The sequence below is a fragment of the Geotrypetes seraphini genome, chromosome 6 (genome assembly GCF_902459505.1).
Source record: "Geotrypetes seraphini chromosome 6, aGeoSer1.1, whole genome shotgun sequence".
NCBI lineage: Eukaryota > Metazoa > Chordata > Amphibia > Gymnophiona > Dermophiidae > Geotrypetes > Geotrypetes seraphini.
Window position 1 is genome coordinate 88,219,831 of NC_047089.1, and position 25,230 is coordinate 88,245,060.

A 25,230-nucleotide genomic window follows, 5' to 3' on the forward strand; every position below is an offset into this window, starting at 1 on the left:
AGCACTGCCACCCTTCAAAGCCTGCTGCCCTAGGATTGGCCCTGCTTTTATAATGAAAGCATGTGGATGCTGAAGAACCTTAAGATTTAACGGAAAAAATACATTTGGCTTCATTGGACTCAGGAAGCCAGAGTACGGTCTGAACTCTTCATTCCAGGGTTTGGGTTCAACTGAGGTGAAGCTTGCTAGTGGTTCATCAAAGAATGTCATCTGTTTATCCACTAAGGGGAAAAGATTTCCTGTCCATTAAAGAAATTCATATAGGAATCATATGAGCCCAGATCTTTTTCCTTCTATTCAACCACATTCAAAGGGCCTGGGATTGGATGTGTATCCCACCATAGTAGCTAGGCATGGGATGTGCACCCAACAACAGCAGTAGGTCATAGTTTGTGCACTCTAAGCTGGAATTACAAGGCAATATTGTACATGTAGTTTTGCTTTGATTACTCCTAGAGATTTGAATTGTGTTCTCTGGGTTTTTCTTATTCCACATATATGCATAGTTTTAATTATATAAAACTGCACATGTTGTTATGTAGCTCTCCGTCTCTTTACCCCTCTGGATCATCTCCGATCAGCATGGGCAAAATATATATACAAACTCCTCAAATTCTATAAAGTCTACCTAAAGTTAGGAACCTATAATAATCATCCAGACTTCCCCATTTTGTGTTTTATAAATAGCATTGTCATGATCTTGCAAATTATTTCTGTTTTTTAGTGGTATAGAAATAACATTTGGTAAGTGTCTGTTGTACTTTATCAGTACAACATTTCTGGGGGGGGGGGGGGGGGGGGGGGGTGGAGAGTGAATGTGTGTGAGTGTCCTGGTATCTGTATTTTATTTGTACTCAGCTTTTAACTTCTATAGCCACGCTGGTTTCTTTGTTGGTTTCTTTTCCTACAGAGACATGAGACATTCTGTCAGCAGTGTTGGTGATTGCACGTTTACTTAGCAAGACATTCTGAGCCTAGTTGTGACCACATGAAATTCCATCCTCTCAGAGACTTGAAATCTGACTTACTGCCACACAAATAATCCTGTCAAGGGACCACCATAGAAGCAGCTGGAAAATCTGTTTTCCCAAAAGCAACAGGCAGACTGTTCCTTTGAATTTTAATGCTGATAGGGTATCAGCATCTATATCCAGCTGGTTGGTAATGCAGAACTGAGTGAGTTAGTTAATAACAGCTGTTCGATTTAATAGCAGCCTGACCATCTACTGTCATTTGGGTATTCAGAAAGATTAAATAAAATAAGCTGGCTGCATTGGTCTATTCTAAAGCAGCATACATTTATCAGACTTTCTCCTTTCAAATAAATGCTATATTTATCTTATCACAGATGTGTAATAAAATGGTGTCTCATACTGCTGTATTTGTATAGTACATATGAAATTATTGTTTGCCTGGTGAGCATCAGGTGGACTGCTTACATAAGAATATAAGACTAACCTTACTGGGTCAGACCAATGATCCATCAAGCCCAGTAGCCCGTTCTCATGGTGGCCAATCCGGATCACTAGTACCTGGCCAAAACCCAAGGAGTAGCAATATTCCATGCTACCGATACAGGGCAAGCAATGGTTTCCCCCATGTGCCTAAGGACCCGCCCACAGGAAGGGCCTAAGACTTCCGGGCCTATTCTGATTGGCCCAGGCACCTTAGGCCCCACCTGTGGCCGGGTTTCAGCTACTTGGGCCAATCCGGCCCCATTCTGGAGCCGGCTGGCCTGCCGGACGGGCGGGCTTGGCACTCGTCTGTCCAGCCAACATTTCAAAGGTATGGGGGGTGGGATTGGGGGTGGGGGTGGGACGTGGGGTCAGCGGGGGGTCACGGGTCAGCAGGGGGGCTGATCGGGGGTTCGGGGGGCGGTCGTTAGGGGGGGTTGTGTCAAGGGCAGGAGGGCCTGGGATCCGGTAAAAGGAGCCCTGAGTGCTATCACCTAGGAATTGGTTGCATCATTTATAATGCCACCAATGGTCCAGATAAAAAGAAGATACATATTTTTTACATGTCTTTTTATTAAGAATTTCAAAATTATATGCAAGCAAATAATACTTGTGCAAAAACAGAAAGGTTCACCAAAAAAAATCACTACCCAGAAGGAGAGAGAAAAAAAGAGAAAATTGGAAAGACATACAATTCAATATTAATCCTTTGAACTTAAACCTGTAGCAGTCTCCAATAATGGAGATTCCACAGAAATATATGGAGAATTCCATTAAGGAAAAATGAAAAAAGAAAAAGGCTTTGCAGGTGTCATTATAATATACCTGAATAAATAGAGATGCCTAATTTAAAAAGGAAGGTTTCTACCTATCTGAATAGGAAACATTATCAAGAAACAATTTCAACTATACAGAGTCAGGCTGGCAGACTGAGCAAAATGCTTCCCCCAAGCAATGTCAGCATTCTCTATACCAGCTGCGCAACAGGGAATCCTCCTTCCCACCCTTACCGAATTACTCCAAAACATTGTATCAGTGGTTGTCCTTGTAGTGAAGAAGGCAGTAAAGAACTTCTCATCTTCCCTCTCCACTTAGACATAATGCAAAAAGAATCCCAAGAGAGAGAACAGAGTATCCAGCTGTTAGACACCAACAGCAGCCATCTTGAATCTCAGATAGAATTGATATATCACTAGCTATGTTATGCCTCCCTGGTTCAGTAAATAGAAGGGCATATCACTGTTGCAGTGTGATGGCATTCTTTTTTGCAGACTGAATTCTAAAATGTAGGATTTAATCTTTCTAAAATCCTATTATAAAAATAATATGAACGCTCATTGAAATGCTGCAAATATATCCTACAATTCTGCTATGAAAATTGTTCTATTTTTTAATTTTATGGTTATGTCATGAGGGTGCCTTGATTGGCTTAAGACCTTTTTAGCCCATAACTGCTAATTGCTCACTTGGTATATAATCATAAAACAGAATAAATGCATAAGAAATGTATGAGAATAAGAAATACAATTGATGGGCAATTCTAATGAACACTGAGAAACCAAGCCACTAGATTAACTCAGCAAGTAAAGGGAAATCATTATTGTAATCACTTCAAAACAAATCTTTCAAATGCTAATATGTTCTGCTTTAGAATTAATGAACCAATAAGAAAGAAACAGTATTATTAGATTACCCAGATTAAAAGTGTAAATGATATAAGCACTGATTCACTTGAAATGCAAATTGCTTGAACCTATGATCTGGATGGAACAGAGTGTGCATGCCCAAGGGATAGTATGGGAGGTGGTATGAGTGTTCAAAAGAGGTCAGTTTAATACAAAATGATGTATGTAGAGTTATACATTTTGGGTGTGGAAACCCAAGGGAATAGAGCACACCGTGGGTTTTATTTTAAAAATCACTGTTCATAACTTTGAGAGCCAAAAGGGTATTAGATGGAGACATTAAAAAAAATGAAGGGACTATGCTATAGAACAGGTCAATATTTCACCTGGAGCAATGTAATGGGAGGGGGGAGGAGACAGAGACATTCTCAGTCACCTAGGCAGTCACCCAGTACATACCTGGATGGTAGATAACCCTACACATACTCCAGAAGCCAGAAGTCAGTTATATTTATAAATTAAAGGTGTAACAATGGGGGCCACATGTGTTCCCTCAGTTGCTTGTCTTTTTATATGAAGGATTTTGAAAATTGACATATGACAGCGTGTGGATGGCCTGACTATCATAGGTTGCAAATGGTACATTGACGATGTGTTTCTAATATGGGCAGGAACAGAGGATCAATTGCAACAATTTTTTCAGTGGCTGAACAACTTGGACCAGTGTTTCCAATTTACTTTGAATTATTCAACAACTGAAATTAATTTCTTGGATATTCTGGTGAAGCTGGACAGTTTTGCTTTTTTTACCTCTCTCTATGTGAAACCCACTGACAATAACACTTTGTTGCAGTTTGAGAGCTGCCACCCTGTGCATTTGAAAGACAACTTTTAAGATATCGAAGGATATGTTCTGACACTAAGGATTTTAAAGATTCTGCCTCAGTGCTAATAAAAAATCTGAAGGACTGGGGATATCCAAAAAAGGTCCTCAGAACTTCAAATATGTGGGTCAAGGTGAATCACCGGGATTGGCTTTTACAACCCCAATCCCAGATAGCTTGACAGGATGGTGGTCAAACCTATGTAATGAGGTTCAATGCACAATCCCCAGAAATCTCTTTTTTAAAACTTTATACTTTAATGATTTTTGTTACTAAAAGATAACAAAATACAGGAAAATAAACAATGTCATACATTAAAATAAATCTGATCAGGAAAAAATAAACATCAATTCCAGTCCACATTAATGGAGCCAAATACTACTACTCTTTATAAACAAAATAAAACAAACTAGAGTATTCCTGGCAGGCAAAATAGGCCTCAATCAAATAAGTCACTTTTTATCTTCAACCACATTAGTATCTGATATTTTCTGCACAGGTTTATCTTTCAAGAAAATTTCCCACTGTAATGGATCTACAAAAATAAATTTGTCATTCCCGTATGTTACAAGGCACTTACAAGGGAATTTTAGGAAAAATGCAGCTCCCACAGCCAAAACTTGAAGTTTAAGCTGTAGAAATTGCCTTCTCCTAAACTGTGTCTGTCTGACATTCTGGAAAATATTCAATTGTCCACAGAACAGTGCTTTCTTATTTACAAAGTACAATTTAAGAATTTACTGTTTTTCCATCTCCGATATAAAGGTTATCAATAATGTAGCACGTTTGGTTATCAAATCTTTAGAAGATTCTAAAAATTGAGAGATGTTCAGACTATCTGGTGAAACCAGTCTGTCATTTTTCCCTTCTTCCCTTATTTCTTTGGAACTCCTAGGAATATAATATAGATTATCTGGTACAAAAGAGTCTACCTGAGGGTATTGTAAAATATCATTCAGGTACATTCTTAGAAGTTCCAGAGGTGCTAAATAGTGTGAGATAGGGAAGTTGAGAAATCTAAGATTCTTTTGCCTCATTAAATTCTCTGTTTTCTCCCAGAAATCTCTGATTTTGTTCATTCCCATTGGAGGATTGTTCAACCCCATCCTTGCTTTCAACAGCAGAGGTTACAGATTGCTTATTCAAGGGGCAGGAATCTCCAGGAAAAATTGTCTCTGAAACCAGAATGTGTGGGTACTCTTTCATATACTGGCAATCATTCCTGCTGTGGGTCTTGTCAAATTAGTCCGTTGACCCTGACAGTTCTGTGACAAATCCTATAGATAATAGGGTTTACCATTTAAAATATGAGACCAATTGTGACAGCAATTTTATTGTCTATGTGATCCAATGCCCATGCTTAAAATAGTAAGAATGAAGAACATAAGAACTGGATTCCAAGATGGCTGCGGTACAGAAATGCTGAGAAGATTGCTTCCGAACCGCGCCACTCAAAACTTTCTCTTCTGTGCTTTACAGGGGCTTTAGTAGCCTACCTTTAAGATGCCGAAGAGGCGAGGCAGGAGTGCCGATAGCGCCTCGCGGCGTCCCGACGTCCCAACCTTTGGCAACATCAAAGAGTGTTTGCAGAGGATGCAGGGAGCAGTAGTTGCAACGCCAGAAGCTATTCCGCTGAGGGCGCCTGGACTTGACAAGACCAGAGTCGCTTCTCCTGGGCCAGACACCACGCTTAGCCCTGATGTAAGAGCCCCACCCCTGCAACTCCAAGTTACCAGCTCTCCAGGGGTAGAGGAAACCCCGGAGATGGGAGAGGAACTCTCCCCAGAGGCAAGAAGTCCACCATTGGAGAGTTTGGGAACAGAGCCCCTGGTTCAGGGTGCCTCTGTAGGAGAAACCAGGGGAGAGTCAGCTATCGGAGGTGAAGAAAATTAGCTGGAACAAAGTCAAGAATCAGTTTCTACAGACGGTGAGCATTTCTATACCCAGCAAAGGCTCCTAATTTTGGATAAACCAGCACAAGGGACTCTTAAGTCCTTATGGGATTTAATTACAAACTTTACAAAGACTATTAGCCCCAATTTCCAATATGTTGAAGCAAAATTGATTCAACATACTAAAGAGCTTAAGGTGTTAAAAAAGGATGTGACAGTTTCAAAATCTTCTGTTCAGAAGCTTAACCAGGAACTCTCATTAACTAAGCAAGTACAACAGTCCCTTCTTAAAGATCAAGTGAATCTTAGGAAGAAGTTAGAAACATTGGATAATAACGCAAGGAATAATAATTTGAGATTAATTAACTTCCCAAGATTAACGATAGTAACTCCTAAGGAGATGCTTAGGAGATACCTGGTGGAAATTCTACAAATTCCAGAGGAAACATTGCCACCTTTTTCCCAAGTGTATTATTTGCCTAATAAAGGAGGGAATCAATTACAGATTAAAGTAACTGATCAAGAACCATTAAATGTATCAGAAATTTTGGAAACATCAGACAGAGATATTGCTATACCATCTATGATGATATTAACAGTAGCACTATCGATTGATAAAATGTGGTTATTGAGGCTTTTCTTCAAAAATAAACAGAAAGAATTTCTTGGGTGTAAAATTCAAATGTTTCCTGATCTTTCAAGGGAAACTCAAAAGCATCATAGAGAATTTCTTCTCCTGAGACCAGGAGTCACTTCACTGGGGGCAAGTTACTTAGTCCTCCGTAGCCCCAGGTACGTTAGATAGATTGTGAGCCCACCGGGACAGATAGGGCAAATGCTTGAGTACCTGATTGTAAAAACCGCTTAGATAATCTTGATAGGCGGTATATAAAAACCTAATAAACTTGAAACTTGAAACTTGAATCTTATTTGAGACATCCTTGCAAGTGTATTATTTGCCACCGTTCAGTTATTTGCCATGTTTTCTTTGAACCCCAACAATTAAGTGCTTTTTTGGCAATGTCCTGGCTAGATGAAGGAAAATCAAGTGCTCAATAGTTATAGAGATGCTTCTACCTCAACATTATCTGTAGTTATCTTACTATATTATAGTATATTTTCCTTTATTTTTCGTCTATGTGTAACTTGGAATCCTAGGTTGAGGACTTGAGTGACATAGTCAAACATTTTTTATTAGTTTTTAAATTTTCTTTGTAAATGGTATTAAGGTATGATTTACATTGTACGAAGTAGTATTCTGACTAATTCTGACTAATTCTGACTATTTGGTTTGTAAATATTGAAAACTTATAAATAAATAAAAAGAACTTAAGAATTGCCACTGCTGGGTCAGACCAATGGTCCATCGTGCCCAGCAGTACGCTCCCGCGGTGGCCCTCAGGTCAAAGACCAGCACCCTAACCGAGACCAGCCCTACCTGTGTACGTTCTAGTTCCACAGCAACTTGTCTAACTTTGTCTTGAATCCCTGGATGGTGTTTTCCCCTACGACAGCCTCCTTGAAGAGCGTTCCAGTTTTCCACCACTCTCTGGGTGAAAAAGAACTTCCTTATGTATGTACGGAATCTATCCCCTTTCAACTTTAGAGAGTGCCCTCTCGTTCTCCCTACCTTGGAGAGGGTGAACAACCTGTCTTTATCTACTAAGTCTATTCCCTTCATTATCTTGAAGGTTTCAATCATGTTCCCTCTCAGTCTCCTCTTTTCAAGGGATAAGAGGCCCAGTTTCTCCAATCTCTCACTATATGACAACTCCTCCAGCCCCTTAACCATTTTAGTCGCTCTTCTCTGGACCCTTTCGAGTAGTACTGTGTCCTTCTTCAAGTACGGTGACCAGTGCTGGATGCAGTATTCCAGGTAGGGGCGTACCATGGCCCGGTACAGCGGCATGATAACCTTCTCCGATCTGTTTGTGATTCCTTTCTTAATCACTCCAAGCATTCTGTTTGCCCTTTTCGCTGCTGCCGCGCATTGCACAGATGGCTTCATTGACTTGTCGACCAGTACTCCCAAGTCTCTTTCCTGGGTTTTCTCTCCGAGTACTGCACCAGACATCCTGTATTCGTGTACAAGATTTTTGTTACTAACACGCATCACCTTACACTTGTCCACGTTAAACTTCATTTGCCATGTCTCAGCCCATTTCTCGAGCGTGTTTATGTCCTGTTGCAGGTCTTCGCAGTCCTCCTGCGTCTTTACTACTCTGAATAACTTCATATTATCTGCAAATTTAATCACTTAGCTCGTCGTTCCAATTTCCAGGTCGTTTATAAATATGTTGAAGAGCACAGGCCCAAGCACCGAACCCTGCGGCACTCCACTGGTGATGCTTTTTCAGTTCGAGTATTGTTCATTTACCCCCACTCTTTGCCTTCTATCTGCCAATCAGTTTTTGATCCACGTGTGTATTTCACCCTCAATCCCATGTGGGGAAGACCACGCAGAAGCTTAAAGTTAGAATGTCTGAACATAAGTCTTGTTTAAAATTGGAATGGCATAAGGCTCCCATAGTACAACATTGTTTGGAGTCAGGAATATAAGGGGTGGAGAAAGGCGGAAAAGATTATTACAATTAGAACAATGCTGGATATACCAGTTGAAGAGCTTGTATCTTCGAGGTTTGAATGCTAATATCAATTGGAAAACAATAATCAAAGAAGTTTTTTTTCCTTATTTAGTGAGCATGCTTTCCTTTGATTTAAGTAATTTTATCTTAGGGGGCTGGTCGTGGCCATTTTTGAGTCCCTGTTGCTTGCCGTGTTCATTTTTTGTCGGTCTCATACTAATTAAGTTAGTTGAATACAAAAAAGAGGGAAGTTTTTGACATCACGTTTAAGCTGCAGTGTCATCAGGGAATAAAAACGCTGTGGCACCATTTTTAAGTTGAATGCTTTGTGCTGTGGTGGTGCAGGGATGGTAAATCCCTTCCTTGCCAGCATCTTTATTCTTGGATTTAGGATAATTCTGGCCCAACTTTATAAATAGGTCAGTGGTAGAATTTAACTTTCCAGATCCCGATGAGGGAATTTGGGTATGTTAAAATATGTTTGTTTGCTGTTCTAGGGTCCTGGATGGCTGGGGATATGGTAAATGTACGGAATAAAGGTACAGGATAAATATATTTCAAATTTCTATTGGATTTGTATTAATGCTAGGTTTGGGGCACCGATAAACAATTGGGATTTTGTCATGTGACAGGATATGTTGAAGCCCTTTTTTCCACTTTTTTGCAGAAAGTCGGCGTATGCTATTGCAAAATATGGTTTTGCTCCTGAAGAAGCTGTTTTCATAGAGTGAAATGGAGAAGCTCAGTTGAGTGTTAATCACTGTATTAGTTGAATCACTATATTAGTTGAACCACCTTCCAGCTTTGGAGTCTCCTGGATCAACATTAAAGCTAAGAGGGAGTTTTTGCCACATTAATGCATGAACTTTGTATCTAATATAATAAAACGGTAAGCTGCGAATGCGCAGTTCCTATGCATGCGTCCGTTTTCCGTGAGCTGTAGCTAGGAAGTGTGCATGTGCAGCTTACAATCTTCTTCCTCCCCCCCACACCCCCCGACGTGGATGTCGGCCGCGGCGGCCCGAGGCGGATGTCGGCCGCGGCGGCTGCTGGCCGCCCAAAGCTCACTCTCTCTCTTCCTCCCCCATGCACACTTAAGAGGATGTGGGTAGCTGACAAGTGCTGTGTCCGTCCGTGGCCGGCGGCTTATGCGCATGCGCCGGCTTGGCGCACCAGAGGGCAAGATGAAGGGGGTGCGGAGCAGCGCTGGCGGTGGCAGTGTCCAGTAGGGAACACGTTCATGAGTCCCCCGTACCGTACCAACCGCTGCCACTCCTGTTTGAAGTGCCCTGCTGAGGTTTGCGGCCAGCTGTAGCGAACCTTGCAGGCCGCTCTCCACATGGAGCACGTTCTCTCTGACGCGATCGCGTCAGAGGGAACATGATACCATATGGAGAGCGGCCTGCGAGGTTCACTACAGCCGGCCGCAAACCTAAGCAGGCCGCTTTGAACAGGAACAGGAGCGGCAGCGGCGGCAGCAACCATGCATGGATGGAGTGAGGGGAAGAATGGGAGGGGAAGCGAAAAAGAAGGGCTATGGAGCAGACAGGAAAGAGGGCGGCTTTGGGGGGAGGGGTGTGCTGGGGGCAGACAGCAATCGGGGAGAGGTACAGATGGGGGGCTACAAAGCAAGCAGGCATTGCACAACAGGGGAAGAGAAAAAGGGGGCTGCTTTGGGGGATGGTTGTGCTGGGGGCACACAGCAATCATGGGAGGAATAGACAGGGCCATGGAGCAGGCAGGCATTGCACAACAGGAGGAAAGGGGGCTGCTTGGGGGGGGGGGAGAGTTGTGCTGGGGGCAGACAGCAATCATGGGGGGGAACAGAAGGGGGCCATGGAGCAGGCAGGCATGGCACAACCGGGGGCCAGGGGGAGAGGGAAAGGGGGCTGCTTTGGGGGGAGGGGTGTGCTGGGGGCAAACAGCAATCGGGGGGGGGGGGGAAGGAACAGGATAGAGGCCACGAAGCAGGCAGGCATTGCACAACAGGGGGAGAGGGAAAAGGGGCTGCTTTGGCAAGCAGGGGGGCCAGGGAGACAGACAGAAAGAAAGACGCACAGACAGGGGACCTGGGAGAGACACAGACACAAAGAATGACAGACAGACAGCGTCCAGGGAGAGAGAGAGAGACAAATTAAAAAAAAAAAAACCCAGACATACAGACATCTATTCTAGCACCCATTAGTGTAGCAGGCTTAAACACTATTTTGTAGATAAACTAGCGGAAGCAAGAGGCCATTTGATGGACTTATATAATAACACTTAGGGCTCCTTTTACTAAGCGCTAGTGTTTTTAGTGCACGCAGGAAATGAACGTGCGCTACGCTTCTAGGACTAACGCCAGCTCAATGCTGGCGCTAAGGTTTAGCGCACGGGGCAATGTAGCGCGTGCTATTCCACGCGTTACAGCCATAGTGCACCTTAGTAAAAGGAGCCCTTAGAGATAGAAAATAAGGAAAATTAAAAGCAAAAGAAAATAAAAGGACATAAGAAAACGAAGTAGTCCTTGTAGTACTTGCAGAGAGTTTTTTTTCCTGACTAATGATGGCTCTATACAAGTGAGCAACACATGAAGGCTATTTTGCTTTAAAGTGCTGTCTCTCTGAGCTCTTGAAGTCTTTTCCTCCTCTGTAGTAATCTGTAATTGCTATTCCTATAGTTACATTTAATTATTACATCTGGAGTGTTTCTCTCAAGAAGTTACATTTTCCGTGCTTGAAAGTTATAAGCTAATATTATCTGTTCCCAGCCTCAATCAGCATTCATTTTGTATTTTTTGGGTAATTTTTTTTTTAAATAATGTGGTAGAGTGTTTTTCCATCTTACACAGCAACATAATAGATGGCCCATCCAATCTGCCCAACAAAATAAAGTCATAAGGCAAGATATGATACTACATACAGTACACCCCCGATATTCGCGGGGGTTCCATTCCAGGAAACCCCGCGAATCTTGAAAAACCGCGAATACGGTTTTTAGCGGGGGGAGACAGGAGAGGGCAGCTGGAGAGGCAGGAGAGAGCAGCCGGAGCGCCGGCGAGTGAAGGAAATCACTTGCAGTATGCTCCGACCACCTCTTCCTGCACTAAAGTCGGGCCTCACCAATCAGGAGCTGATGCATATCAAAGCAGCTCCTGATTGATGAGGCCCGATTTTAGTGCAGGAAGAGGCGGTTGGAGCATACCGCAAGTGATTTCCTTCACTCGCCGGCGCTACGGCTGCTCTCTCATGCCTCTCCAGCTGCCCTCTCCTGCCCATTCATTCACAGTCAGAAAATACCGTGAATGACCGGGACCGCGAATAGCCGACCGCGAATGACCGGGGGAGTACTGTATACTTACTTGATCTTATTTATTTATTTTATTTGTTTTCTATCCTGTTCTCCCAAATGAGCTCAGAACAGGTTACAGCTTGATTTGTCCTTGTTATTTTCAAAGCACAAACTGTGGAGATCTTCCTGGCCTGGCAATGATCTTTGTCGTTGAGGCGATGTATATATTCTGGATATAAGTGTGCAATTTGTTCTATTGTGATGTTTATTGTTGATGCGATCTGTATGTTAAATGTAATACTATATTTTGTATATATGTGTGTAACTCGCCCTGGATAAGGGCGGGGGATAAACAAACAAACTTGTTCTCCAACATAGCCTCACTCCAGCCCATTCAGACTACAAAGCCTTCAGGAGAGATATTAAAACCATACTCTTCAAAAAACACATAAAACCTATCCAGCACAACCAATCCCAACCAAATATCTAACACTCTATTTACCCTTAGATCTCTCTAATACTCTTTTATCTATCAAACGTTATCTAAAACCCATAATTTCACCCTATTCTTATCTTCTAAAGACCTCCACTTCCCTTTTAGTAACTCTTTATCCAATGTTTATTACCTTAAAAAATTCTATGTCATCGCTTATTCTATTCCTTTTAATTTGAATGTAATTCTTGTTTTTAGTTTGAATGTAATCCGCCTTGAACCGCAAGGTAATGGCGGAATAGAAATCACTAATGTAATGTAATTCTTCCCATGTTCTTCTGAAGACTTTTTTCTAGGAAATGTAAGCACTGGTTCCCAACACTATACCGGAGGACCACCAGCCAGTCAGATTTTCAGGATGGCCCTAATGAATATGCATGGGGCAGATTTGCATGCATGCCACCTCCATTATATGCAAATCTCTCTCATGCATATTCACTAGGGTTATCCTGAAAACCCGACTGGCTGGTGGTCCTCCAGGACAGGGTTGGGAACCACTGCTCTAGAGTGAGTTTCAACAAAGTAGCCCTTCTCCCAGAAGATGCATTGCCAAATATGTTCACATGTCAGAAGCCAGGGCTTGAGGATATGTCAGGATAAGCAGAAGAGCTCAGCACTTTGTACTGTCAGCCAGTAAAAACTGAGACAAATTATACATCCTACTTCTTGCTGTCCAAGAAAGCATTTATTGGGGATGTAGAGAAGCCGATGAGAGGCAATAAATCATAATTCCCCCTCCAAATTGTTCTTTTATTTGTTAAATGGAACTACTTCATATTATACAGTTTCAGGGTATAATGCTTTATTTTTTCTCTGTGGACAAAACAGAATGGGTAGAATGTAATGTCATACAAAAAATATAATTACTCAGAGTGTCTACAATATATAAACCATATTTATTAAACATGATTATGCTGTTATATTAAAAATAAATCAAAATAAACTCTGCTACCAAGCTAAACTATGCCGGGAGTGTTAAAAAATATAGCAGTATGAGAAGTATTTACTCATTTAAAAAATGTATTTTTTGAAAGGAAACAATCTGAAATACAATTGAATTGTGAAGTGAGTGTCATTAAATGTGCATAAAATTTTGATGATGTTATTGTCTTAAGCAAGAAAAATATACCCTTTCTACGCTATGTTACAATTTATGAATATTTCCCCCAGTTTATCCTTACAGGTCTGCAATCAGTTGAATATACTGCGATCAAACATGTTCTACAATTTGATCCAGAGGAGGGCGACGAAACTGATAGGAGGTTTGCGCCAGAAGACGTATGAGGAGAGATTGGAAGCCCTGAATATGTATACCCTAGAGGAAAGGAGAGACAGGGGAGATATGATACAGACGTTCAAATACTTGAAGGGTATTAACGTAGAACAAAATATTTTCCAGAGAAAGGAAAATGGTAAAACCAGAGGACATAATTTGAGATTGAGGGGTGGTAGATTCAGGGGCAATGTTAGGAAATGCTACTTTATGGAGAGGGTGGTGGATGCCTGGAATGCGCTCCCGAGAGAGGTGGTGGAGAGTAAAACTGTGACTGAGTTCAAAGAAGCCTGGGATGAACACAGAGGATCTAGAATCAGAAAATAATATTAAAAATTGAACTAAGGCCAGTACTGGGCAGACTTGCACGGTCTGTGTCTGTATATGGCCATTTGGTGGAGGATGGGCTGGGGAGGGCTTCAATGGCTGGGAGGGTGTAGATGGGCTGGAATGAGATTTGACGGAGACTTCGACAATTGGAACCCAAGCACAGTACCGGGTAGAGCTTTGGATTCTTGCCCAGAAATAGCTAAGAAGAAAAAAATTTAAATTTAAAAAATTTACATTGAATCAGGTTGGGTAGACTGGATGGATAATTCGGGTCTTTATCTGCCGTCATCTAATATGTTACTATTTTTTTTTTTAATCTGAATAGATTGCTACAGAATAGAAGAAGATGATGACATAATATAAAGCTGTAGACAAAAGGGTTAAATAAAAGAAATGAGGGCTAGAATGGAATGAAAGATCAAGGTAGTATTCCGTATGAAATATGGTAAATTTAGACCAGCACCAATGTTATAGTTTGTAGTACTGATCAGTTTCTAAAATGAGGCTGTGTAATTCATGTTTGGGGCCTATGAACCAAAGAAGAGTCAATTTTGAAGAGGTTTCTCTGTCTATCCTAGGAAGTTAACCAAACAAGTCTTCCCAGTTGATATTTAGTGCAATGTAACTGTCAGGAACAACCCCTGATTGGTTAAATAGCACTTAGCCAGTTAAGCTCTAATATTCAGCACAACTTAACTACTGAATATTATTAATAATAATAATAATAATAATAACTTTATTCTTCTGTACCGCCATAGTCGTGAGTCTTCTAGGCGGTTCACACTGAAGAGAGCTGGACAGTCAGCGATTTACAATATGTTGAAGTCCAGGATACAGTATATAGAATCTTACAAAAAGTCCGGGATACAGCTTATAGAATCTTACAAAGAGCGTATAGAGTCTTACAAAAAGGTAGAGAGATACGGCATATAGAATCTTACAAAAAACAGTGAAATACAGCACACAGAATCTTAAAAAGGCAGCAAAATATAATGTTAGACATTTCAGACTTAAAAGCAGAAGTGGACATATGTAGTGTTAGGTATAGATACTTTTTTAGGTGATGATTTTGTTGAACATAAAACATAAGAACATAAAAAAAAAAAAATAGCCATACTGGGTCAGACCAATGGTCCATCTAGCCCAGTATCCTGTTTCCACAGTGGCCAATTCAGGTCATAAGTACCTGGCAGAAATCCAATTTGTAGAAACATTAGAACATTAGTAGAACGCCAAAGCGTTTCAAGATTCCATGCAGAATCTCAAAGAGTAGCAACTTTCTGGAACACCAAAGCGTTTCAAGATTCCATGCAGAATCTCAAAGAGTAGCAACTTTCGGTAACACCAAAGCGTTTCAAGATTCCATGCAGCATCTCAAAGAGTAGCAACTTTCTGGAACACCAAAGCGTTTCAAGATTCCATGCAGAATCTCAAAGAGTAGCAACTTTCGGTAACACCAAAGCGTTTCAAGATTCCATGCAGCATCTCAAAGAGTAGCAACTTTCGGGAACACCAAAGCGTTTCAAGATTCCATGCAGAATCTCAAAGAGTAGCAACTTTCTGGAATGCCAAAGTGTATCAAGATTCCATGCAGCATCTCATAGAGTAGCAACTTTCGGGAACACCAAAGCGTTTCAAGATTCCATGCAGCATCTCAAAGAGTAGCAACTTTGAATAAGGCATATATTCTATATTATATTCTATAAACAGCACCGGTAGGTGCCCTACCAGCGCCTAAGTTAATTGAGAAACACTGTTTAAAATGGTAAAAATAAAGCACCTACCAGTGCCTAAATAAAAGGTCCCGGAATTGTGCCTACATAGGTGCTTTATGGTGCTTAATGCCATTATAGGTATGGCTAATGCCAGAAGTGAAATTAGGGGCTCCTTTTACAAAGGTGCGTTAGGGCCTTAATGTGCAGAATAGCACGCACTAAATTGCCACGCGTGCTTGCCGCTACTGCCTCCTCTTGAGCAGGCGGTAGTTTTTCGGGTAGCACGCGCTATAGTGCACTAAAAACGCTAACGCACCTTTGTAAAAGGAGCCCTAGGTGTCATAGAGCACCTAAGTAGGCGTGATTAATGGCCTACATTTCCAGCACTTATCTTTCATGGAGGCATAATTTTCTATATCGCGCCGTTGAGTGATTGACACGTGATCAGTGACCACTTTTTAGGCAGCCGCTAATATTGGCACCCTTTAGAGAATCCGGGCCTTAGTGGCTAGCCTATTCACCAACTATGTCACGTGACAAAGAAGGTTAGCACTAATATTCACTAAGTTTAGTGGCCAGAAAAATCCGCATAAATAACAGGTCTAAATTTGGCTGTTATAAGTTAGCTGGTCAGCTAATGAATATTGGCTTAACTGGTTATCCCCTCATTTTACTAAGCCATGGTAGAGGTTTCTACCATGGCCTGGAGCGCTAAATACTTCAATGCTGCAATGCTGCTCTAGCACTCATAGAATTCTATGAGTGTCAGAGCATTTAGCGGTCCAGGCCATGGTAGAAAGCTCTACCAAGGATTAGTAAAAGGCGGCCTATATTTCTAGTGTTTAAAAAAATGGAAATTCAATGCTGGTCACTGGATATGGCCTGGCATTAAATTTGTGGGTTTGCCTCCAAATGTGGAAGATAGCAGGGCTGCCTCCTATGGTCTGAATATTAGACCCTTCATATTTAAAGTTTCCCACTGACTAGCTATTTTTTGTCAGAGACATTTGATGCACAGATAAAACTTTTACTGACTAGAAACCAACATCGAACTTGTTCCTACAGCATGGTTTTACATGTCATGGGGGAGGGGGAGCTTTTAATTTGTGTTTTTTAAAAACTTTATATTTATGCATTTCAATTATTAGAATTCACTATAATCCAAGTGAATGGGTAAAACTTGAAAAAATATAAAGAAAATAATAATCTAACTAGGAGAAATTCTAAATATTTCTTTAGTTTACCAAAAGAAAGAGGGGACCAAACCACAAGAAAACAGAAAAAATATTACTAATACATGATTAACATAGACTAAAGCTAAAGAAACAGAACAACCGGCCTAACAGCATAAATATTCTAGGAGACAGAAACCTCAGAGAGCATATTTTCTTTACTTGACAAAAAAAATTTGAAGCTCTCTAGGGTCAAAAAAATATATAAGATTTACCCTCAAACAAACACAAGAAAATTTTAACATACATATAATTAGCCCTGAGAGCCAAGATTGTCATACTCTCCACACTAGGAACTCTTGGTGCCTCTTTAGCATAGAATGTTATAAATTAGGAAAAATACATGTACAAGACCCCAGAAAAGTTTAATTCAAGTGATTGGAATATAGATGCATTATCCAGTTTTGATCAGGTTCCAGTGCAAATGTGACTAATAATTTAGGGCTTCTTTTACTAAGCTTTGCTAGCGGTTTTAGCGCGTGCTAAATTGCCCCCCACGCTAGACACTAATGCCAGCATTGAGTTGGCATTAGTTCTATTCGCGTAGCATGGGTTTAACACACGCTAATATTCTGCGCGTGCTAAAAACGCTATCGCAGCTTAGTAAAAGGAGCCTTTAGGGTTCCTTTTACTAAGTAGTTTAAGAGCATTTTATCACGGGCTAGTGAGATAAATGCTCCTATGCTCATTGAATTTCTATGAGCATCCAATCCAATCCTTGGTTTTATATACTGATTCATTGGAGCATTTACCTCGCCGGCCCACAGTAAAATACTCTTATGCTGCTTAGTACAACCCAGTATTAGTTCTTTGCATTATGATTTCCAAAGATGACTCTAAGAAACCAGTCAAGTCTATAGTTCTTGTATCATTTCCTTGGGCTTCCACTGGTTTTCCAGGTAGAGGTACATATACAGCTACATTACTATGTCAACACAATAAAAACATTGAGTAACAGTAGTTAAAAAGTAGTGGGGACTAATTTAAAGAAAGTTATACATGAGGTCAAAAGGTGCTTGAATATTATCTTGAGGGTGTGTGACTCACATGTTCGATAGTTCTTCCATTAGAGGTCTGGTTGGATAACTATATCTCACAAACTAATTGCACTCTGTTTTATCTGCTGGGACATGAACGTGTGGTAGGAAATATTGCTCTGATTAACTGCATGTCAGGTACTTGTGACTTGGGTTGGCAACTGTTCAAAACAGGATCTTGGACTTGATTGACCTTTGGGCTGACTCAGTGTGGCAGTTATTACAGTTTTTGCGATTCCTTTTGTTTGCCCCATTCCAGTTCCTCATTTTAGCATAGTTCTCTTTTTTAAAAGTTAAACATAACAGCAGTAATTTTCCTTAGAGGCTGTGGATAGCCTTTTTTAGTTTTGGGGGAAGAAAAGGTGGAATTTCAAATGAATATAAATACATTTCACAAATTCCCAAACCAACTAATAAAAAATCTTCATACTTGACTACCAGACATAGTTATAGAAGAGAAAAATACATAAACAGCATTGCTAATAGATAATTTGGTCTCATGTGACTATTACATATTGAGAGCTAGTGGATTCCAAAGTACCAAGAGATGCAATCAGAGAGCAGTAAAATATGGGATAAACATATAGGAATAGTCCTGATTTTATTCAGACCATAGTTTGATTTGAAAAATTTTCAAAGCACACTATCATATGCTGCAGATATTACACTGCATGTGCTCCAAAATGAAGTTAGAAACATAGAAACATGATGGCAGATAAAGGCAAAATGGCCCATCCAGTCTGCCATCCGCAATAACCATTATCTCTTCCTCTCTCTAAGAGATCCCACGTGCCTATCCCAGGCTTTCTTGAATTCAGACACAGTCTCTGTCTCTATCACCTCTTCCGGGAGACTGTTCCATGCATTTGGTGTGTTTGAAAGCCTTAAAAAATTTAGGGGTCTAGTAAGTTACTAAGCTGCATTAGTTGTCATCACAGAATGGGGTGAAGAATAGGTCTAGAATGGGCAGTAAAGGGTCAGGGCATGTGTTTTATAGATAACACAGAGATAATTACCAATACCATGTGTTAACTGTTAACACTGCAGATAATGCAGTGCAGTTTATGCCACCTGTATACTACTACTATTCATTCAGTCAGTTGTGTCCAACTCTTGGATACTCTGTAAGCCAGTCTTTGCCAAGATTCCCTGTTTTCCACAGCTTCTTTCAATTGCTTGATGTGTCATTCTTGATGATATCCAGCCAATAGGCCTTTGGTCTCCCCTGCTTCCTTTTACCACTGCCCTTTTCTAGTGAATTCACCCTCATCATATGTCCAAAATAGGTCAGTTTCTGTCTGGTAATCTTGCCTTCCAGGAACAACTCTGGGTTTATATGATCAAGAACATCTTTGTTGGTGATCCTAGCTGTCCATGGGATTTGTAGAAGTCTTCTCTAGCATCACAGCTTGAAGGCGCCAATTTTTCTTCTATCTGCTTTAGTGAGTGTCCATGTCTCACAGCCATATGTTGTGATTGGGAACACAATGGCAGTGGTTAGTCTTTGTATAGATGTAGCTAAATGACTCTATGATGCAACACATACACTGTAAAGGCATTACCTCAACAAGTTGTGCACCCAAACTCCAGAATGTCCAAGTTGATTAGAGGCATGGATTAGGGAGGGTCATGGGCATGCCAGGGACATGTCATGCTTTTTCAGGCATGGGTTATAGAAAACTAGCATTTACACATTAACCCCCCTATTCTGTATATGACGCCTGTGGTAGTTAGCACACATTGGTCACTTAATCCTCCATAGCCCCAGGTACGTTAGATTGATTGTGAGCCCACCGGGACAGAGAGGGAAAATGCTTGAGTACCTGATTGTAAAAAACCGCTTAGATAACCTTGATAGGCGGTATATAAAATCCTAATAAACTTGAAACTAAACTTGATTGGTGCATGTAGCTGCCTAATTCAAAATCACTTCTATAGAAAAGTAGTATCTAGCCCAAAACATCTACACTAAAAGTGAGTGTGGTTAGGAGGTAGATCTATTTCCCCTGCATTCTCTTACCCTGATGTTTATGCAGCTATGCATATTTCTTTTTTCCCCTTTGTATTACCACTTCCTCCTTCTACTTCTTGCTTAGAGCCCCTTCATAACATTCATCCATGATGGTAGCTCTGAATATATAAACCTAGCACTGTTGCTGCTGTTGATTGCACTAAGTTGGTAGCTACTGAGCAAGTGAGGATTTGAATGTACTACAGTCCAATTTAAAATTCTTTCCTTACCATGAGCTAGATAAAACTACAATGTCATATTATAGATGTTTTTAGAATGTCATACTAAATGCATCATTTCTTTGCAAATTCTCACTTAAATCCTTTTTTTTTTTAGGATCGCTCACAAATTACATATATCCAAGGTTATACAAGTAATGAATTATTAAAGAAACACTTTTATGTGTTCCTTTAGATTGTATTTTTGTATGGTTTTATATTTATAATATTCATTATGTTTGTTAATTTGTACTTCGCTTTGTATAAGGAAAATAATAAATAAACATAATACAATATTTTATTCAACACTTGAAAAACTTATAGACAATCTTCAAAATGAGACACTTGTTCAGATCAAGCTTTTGCTTAGTTCTAAGGTGACAGACTTAAGGTCCAAAGGTTCAGTAATGGCCAATCTTTAAATCCAGCAATTCTGAAAGAAAGGTTTCCCATGATATTGTAGTCTTTAAATAGTCTTGCAGTGCAGAAAAACAAAAAATAATCTCTTTTCTGCTGTTCTAGAACACTTTGTTCTTACACTGCTAACAATTTGTGGGAAATTATCAAACTGAACAGTTGAACACTGATGGCTCAAGTGTTCAATACTGAAGACTGGTACAGCCGAAGAATCACAATAAAAGCAACAGAAGTTCAAACCAGAATTGATCATCAATAATTAGAATATTTTGCATCACTTTGGCAGGTTTTCTTTTACATGCCATACACTAATACAGGTCAAGGAGTGACACAAAAATGAAAATAAATAAAAAGCACTCATGGTGATTACGTAGAACTCCATTTTACATATAGAGAAAACAAAATGGTTTATTATTCACAAATAACTGGGGAAAGTAAATGAGAACTACAATCAATGGATAAGAAAAAGACTAGAGGGAGAATCAATGATGAACCCTGTGATGGACATCTCTTCCAACTTGACTTATGCCTCAATAACTCAGGTTTAGTAAACATAGAAGATGACAGCAGAAAAGGGCTACAGCCCATCAAGTCTGTCCACTCTGCTTACCCACCCCCTGTCTATGCCCTAATGACCAAATTTCCTTATCTTGACCTTCGTAGTAGTATGCAATACTTTTGAAAGTCAACATCAATAATTTAAACTTTGCCTATTCATTGATTAGCAAGGAGATATGAGGGAGGAAGTGTTTTGCCAGAGCTGATAGCACTGAAGAGGAAAGAAAGAAATATCACTTTCTGTACAGTACACTGATTAGCCTTGAGTTGTCCTTCTTCATAGTAATGTAGCAAATGATAGCTGATAAAGATTACAATAACCCATCCAGGTCTCTCTAGTTTATATTCATCCTGATTTTAGTACATATGCATATAATATTCCCAAATACAACCTAATGCTAACTCCTCTCTTGTCCATTTCTTCTGTCTGGCCGCACCTCGAATACTGTGTGCAATTCTAGTCGGCATATCTAAAAAAATAATGTACTGGAATTAGAAAAGGTACAGAGAAGGGCGCCGAAAGTGATGTCAGGCAAATGATTTGATGAAGAGCTCCATGACCTAAAACACATAGTCCGTCGCCTAGAAAGGATTTGGCGCAAAGATCAAACCTGGGTTAACAAGGTACACTGGCGCGAACAAGTACACAAATATAAACAAATGCTCAAAGAAAAGTGCAAATCCTACTACTCCCAGCTGGTAGGTGACCACTCCATCAACACCAAGGAACTTTTCAGGATAGTGTCTAAACCAGGGGTAGGGAACTCCGGTCCTTGAGGGCCGTAATCCAGTCGGGTTTTCAGGATTTCCCCAATGAATATGCATAAGATCTATTTGCATGCACTGCTTTCAATGAATATTCATTGGGGAAAACCTGACTGGATTACGACCCTCGAGGACCGGAGTTCCATACCCCTGGTCTAAACTGACCAACACCACTAAACTAGTCCTAGCCCCCTCAGGAAGAACCCCCTCCAATCAACGAACTCTCTGATTACTTCTCTTCAAAGATCCACTCTGCAATAAGCTCAGACAACACACCAGAGAACTATCCAAGTGCATTCTCTCCTCGGAACCACACAGCAGACCTAATCTGAGAAATATTTGCCCCCTCCCCCCGGACTTAAACCTATTCCAGAAGCTCTATGCCAAATATGTGCATGGACGAAGCCCATTAGACATCTGCCCACCTGAGATCATTTGACTTGCTCCCCCAACTTTTCAGGGCTTACTTTTCAACTAGACTCAGACAATGCTTAATAATGGCACATTCCCAGAGAACAAAGGGCATATCTTGATAACACTCATTACCAAGAACAACAAGCAACCAATTTCTTCTGTCGCTAACTACCGACCCATCACCTTCATCCCTTTCTTTGTGAAACTACTGGAAGGACTAGTGTATTACCAACTGCTCAACTACCTACAAGAGCACGATATACTTCATGACTCCCAGTCAGGCTTTTGGCCACTATTGCGCACAGAAACAGTTCTAGCCTCATTCAGCAGAGGACAGAATGCTCTTATACTACAATTTGACTGAAGCAGTGCCTTTCTTTGACTTAGTATACCGCCACGTACTTCTTTCATTCCTGGATGCTATTGGTATCAAAGGAATTGTCCTAAATTGGTTCAGGGGCTTCCTAACAAGTCACTCATACCAAGTCTTCAATGACAACAAACTCTCCCTTGTCTGGACCTCTCCCTGCAGAATTCCCCACTGTCCCCGATCCTGTTCAAGATATACTTATGTTCATTGGGGAACCACCTAGCCTCATTGGGAGTTAAGAGCTATAGCTAGGCCAATGACATCATGGTTCTCCTCCCAATACCCATTCTGCCTTCAAAGGAATGAAAGTGAATCGAAGGGATTATCTAAACAGGAAAACAGGATGATGAAACACAAACTGAAACTAAACCCTGAAAAAATCAAGTTCTTCCAAGCAAGCCCCTCAAACCTCAGTGAGGAAAACATCATGATCAGGGGTATAACCTTACTGCTACAGTCCACTATCAAAATCTAAGGAGTAACTCTAGACCAAAAGATGACCATGGAAAGCCAAATCGCTGCTGTGGTTCACACAGGCTTTGCAGCACTCTGGAAACTATAATCAATATGTTCTCACTTTGACACCCTTCCCTTCCAAATCCTATGCCAAGCCCTGATCCTCAGCATGCTATACTGCAATCTCATTTACATTTCATGCCCCAAGAAACACTTTAAAAGACTCCGGATGATTCAGCACACAGTTGTGCGCCTTATCTTTGGCCTAAGGAAAACTGACCATGTCATACCTTACTATAAGCAATTGCACTGGCTCCCGATCAAGGCCCGCTCATTACTCAAACTGGGTTGCTTCATGTGCAAGGCTCTTTATGGCCTCCTACCAAACTACATGGCAGAAGTATTTGAGTTTACCCCCCCCCCCCCACCTGCTTTTTGCACTCCAACTCCATTTTCGCCTACCCCTCCCTGCAAGGAAAACCTAAAAAAGCTTGCATGACAAAACTACTATCCCCTATTATAGGGTCTTCTTCATCATACATGCATTTCAGGTGAGGATTGAAAACATACTTGTTCAACAAATTACTATTAGAGGATTAAACCCTGTGCCCTTTTCGAGTGTCTCACACATTCCTCAAGACGATGGAAAAAGTTCTATGCACAGATTTATTCAACTCTTACTACCTATCCATTCCTCACCTCTCTGGCCATCTTCTTTTGTGTCTCCATATCTATCTGCACCTGTATTCAAAAGCTGTTCACCTTCTCATATTATCATTCCATAATTGTATTTGACTCTGACCTTGTCATGATCCTGTTATTTGTACTTGTATCCTGCCCTCTCATGTATGGTTGTCTACTTATTCCTGTTAACCGCATTGAACTTCACAGTGTATTGCGGTATACAAATACAATTTTATATTATGTTATTAGTCTTTAAGCCCGTTACATTAACGGGTGCTAGAATATGTGTGTGTGTATGTATTTATTTATTTCTCTCTCTCTCCTTAGCCTGTTTCTGTATTTCTTTTTTTCTGTCTTTCTTTTTCCTCGGCTGTCCACCACCACCCCTTGCCTGCTCCCCCTGTCCATTCTCCCTTCCTTTTTCTTCCCCTGTGTCCACCACCACCCCTTCACTGGTCCCCTTATCCAGCAGCAGCCCTTCTCCCTTTGTTTTAACTCCCCCCCTGTCCAGCAGCACCTCTTTCCTGCTCCCCCTGTCCAGCAGGAGGCCTCTCTTCCTTTTTCTTCCCCCCCTCCATCCAGCAGCACCTCTTTTCTGCTCCCCCTGTCCAGCAGTAGGCCTTTCTTCCTTTTTCTGCCCCCCTGTCCCTCAGCACCTCTTCCCCTGCCAGCAGAACCTCTTTTTTGCTCCCCATGTCCAGCAGTAGGCCTCCCTTCCTTTTTTTGTCCCCGATCCATCAGCACCTTTTCCCTTGTCCAGCAGTACCTCTTTTCTGTTCCCCCTGTCGATTAGTCCTCCCTTCCTTTTTCTGCCCCCCCTGTCCATCAGCACCTCTTCCCCTGTCCAGCAGCACCTCTTTTTTGCTCCCCCTGTCCAGCAGTAGGCCTCCCTTCCTTTTTTTGCTACCCCCGTTCATCAGCACCTTTCCCCCTGCCCAGCAGTACTTCTTTTCTGTTCCCCCTGTCCAGCAGTAGGCTTCCCTTCCTTTTTCTGCCCCCCTGTCCATCAGCACCTCTTCCCCTATCCATCAGCACCTATTTTTTACTCCCCCTGTCCAGCAGTAGGCCTCCCTTCCTTTTTCTGCCCCCCTGTCCATCAGCACCTCTTCCCCTGTCAATCAGCACCTATTTTTTGCTCACCCTGTCCAGCAGTAGGCCTCCCTTCCTTTTTTTGTCCCCCCATCCATCAGCACCTTTTCCCATGTCCAGCAGTACCTCTTTTCTGCCCCCCATCCATCAGCACCTCTTCTCCTGTCCAGCAACAACCCTTACCTCCTTTATTTTTTGTCTGCCCTCCACCGACATCTGCCTAAAGCCGCCGCGGCCTGCAGGCACCGAAAACCTCTGCGGCCTGCTCCCACACCCTCCTTGCCGTCGTTTGTGGTGGCTCCGTGCTCTGTGCTTAGGCGCGGTGGCCTGCAGCTGCTGACAGCCGCCACGGTCTGCAGCCGCCGACAGCCACCGTGGTCTACAGCTGCAGTGGCCGACAGCCGCCGGGGCTATTAGGCTTCCACCTCTCACTTTTGCCGGTGTTGGTCTGGCCTGCT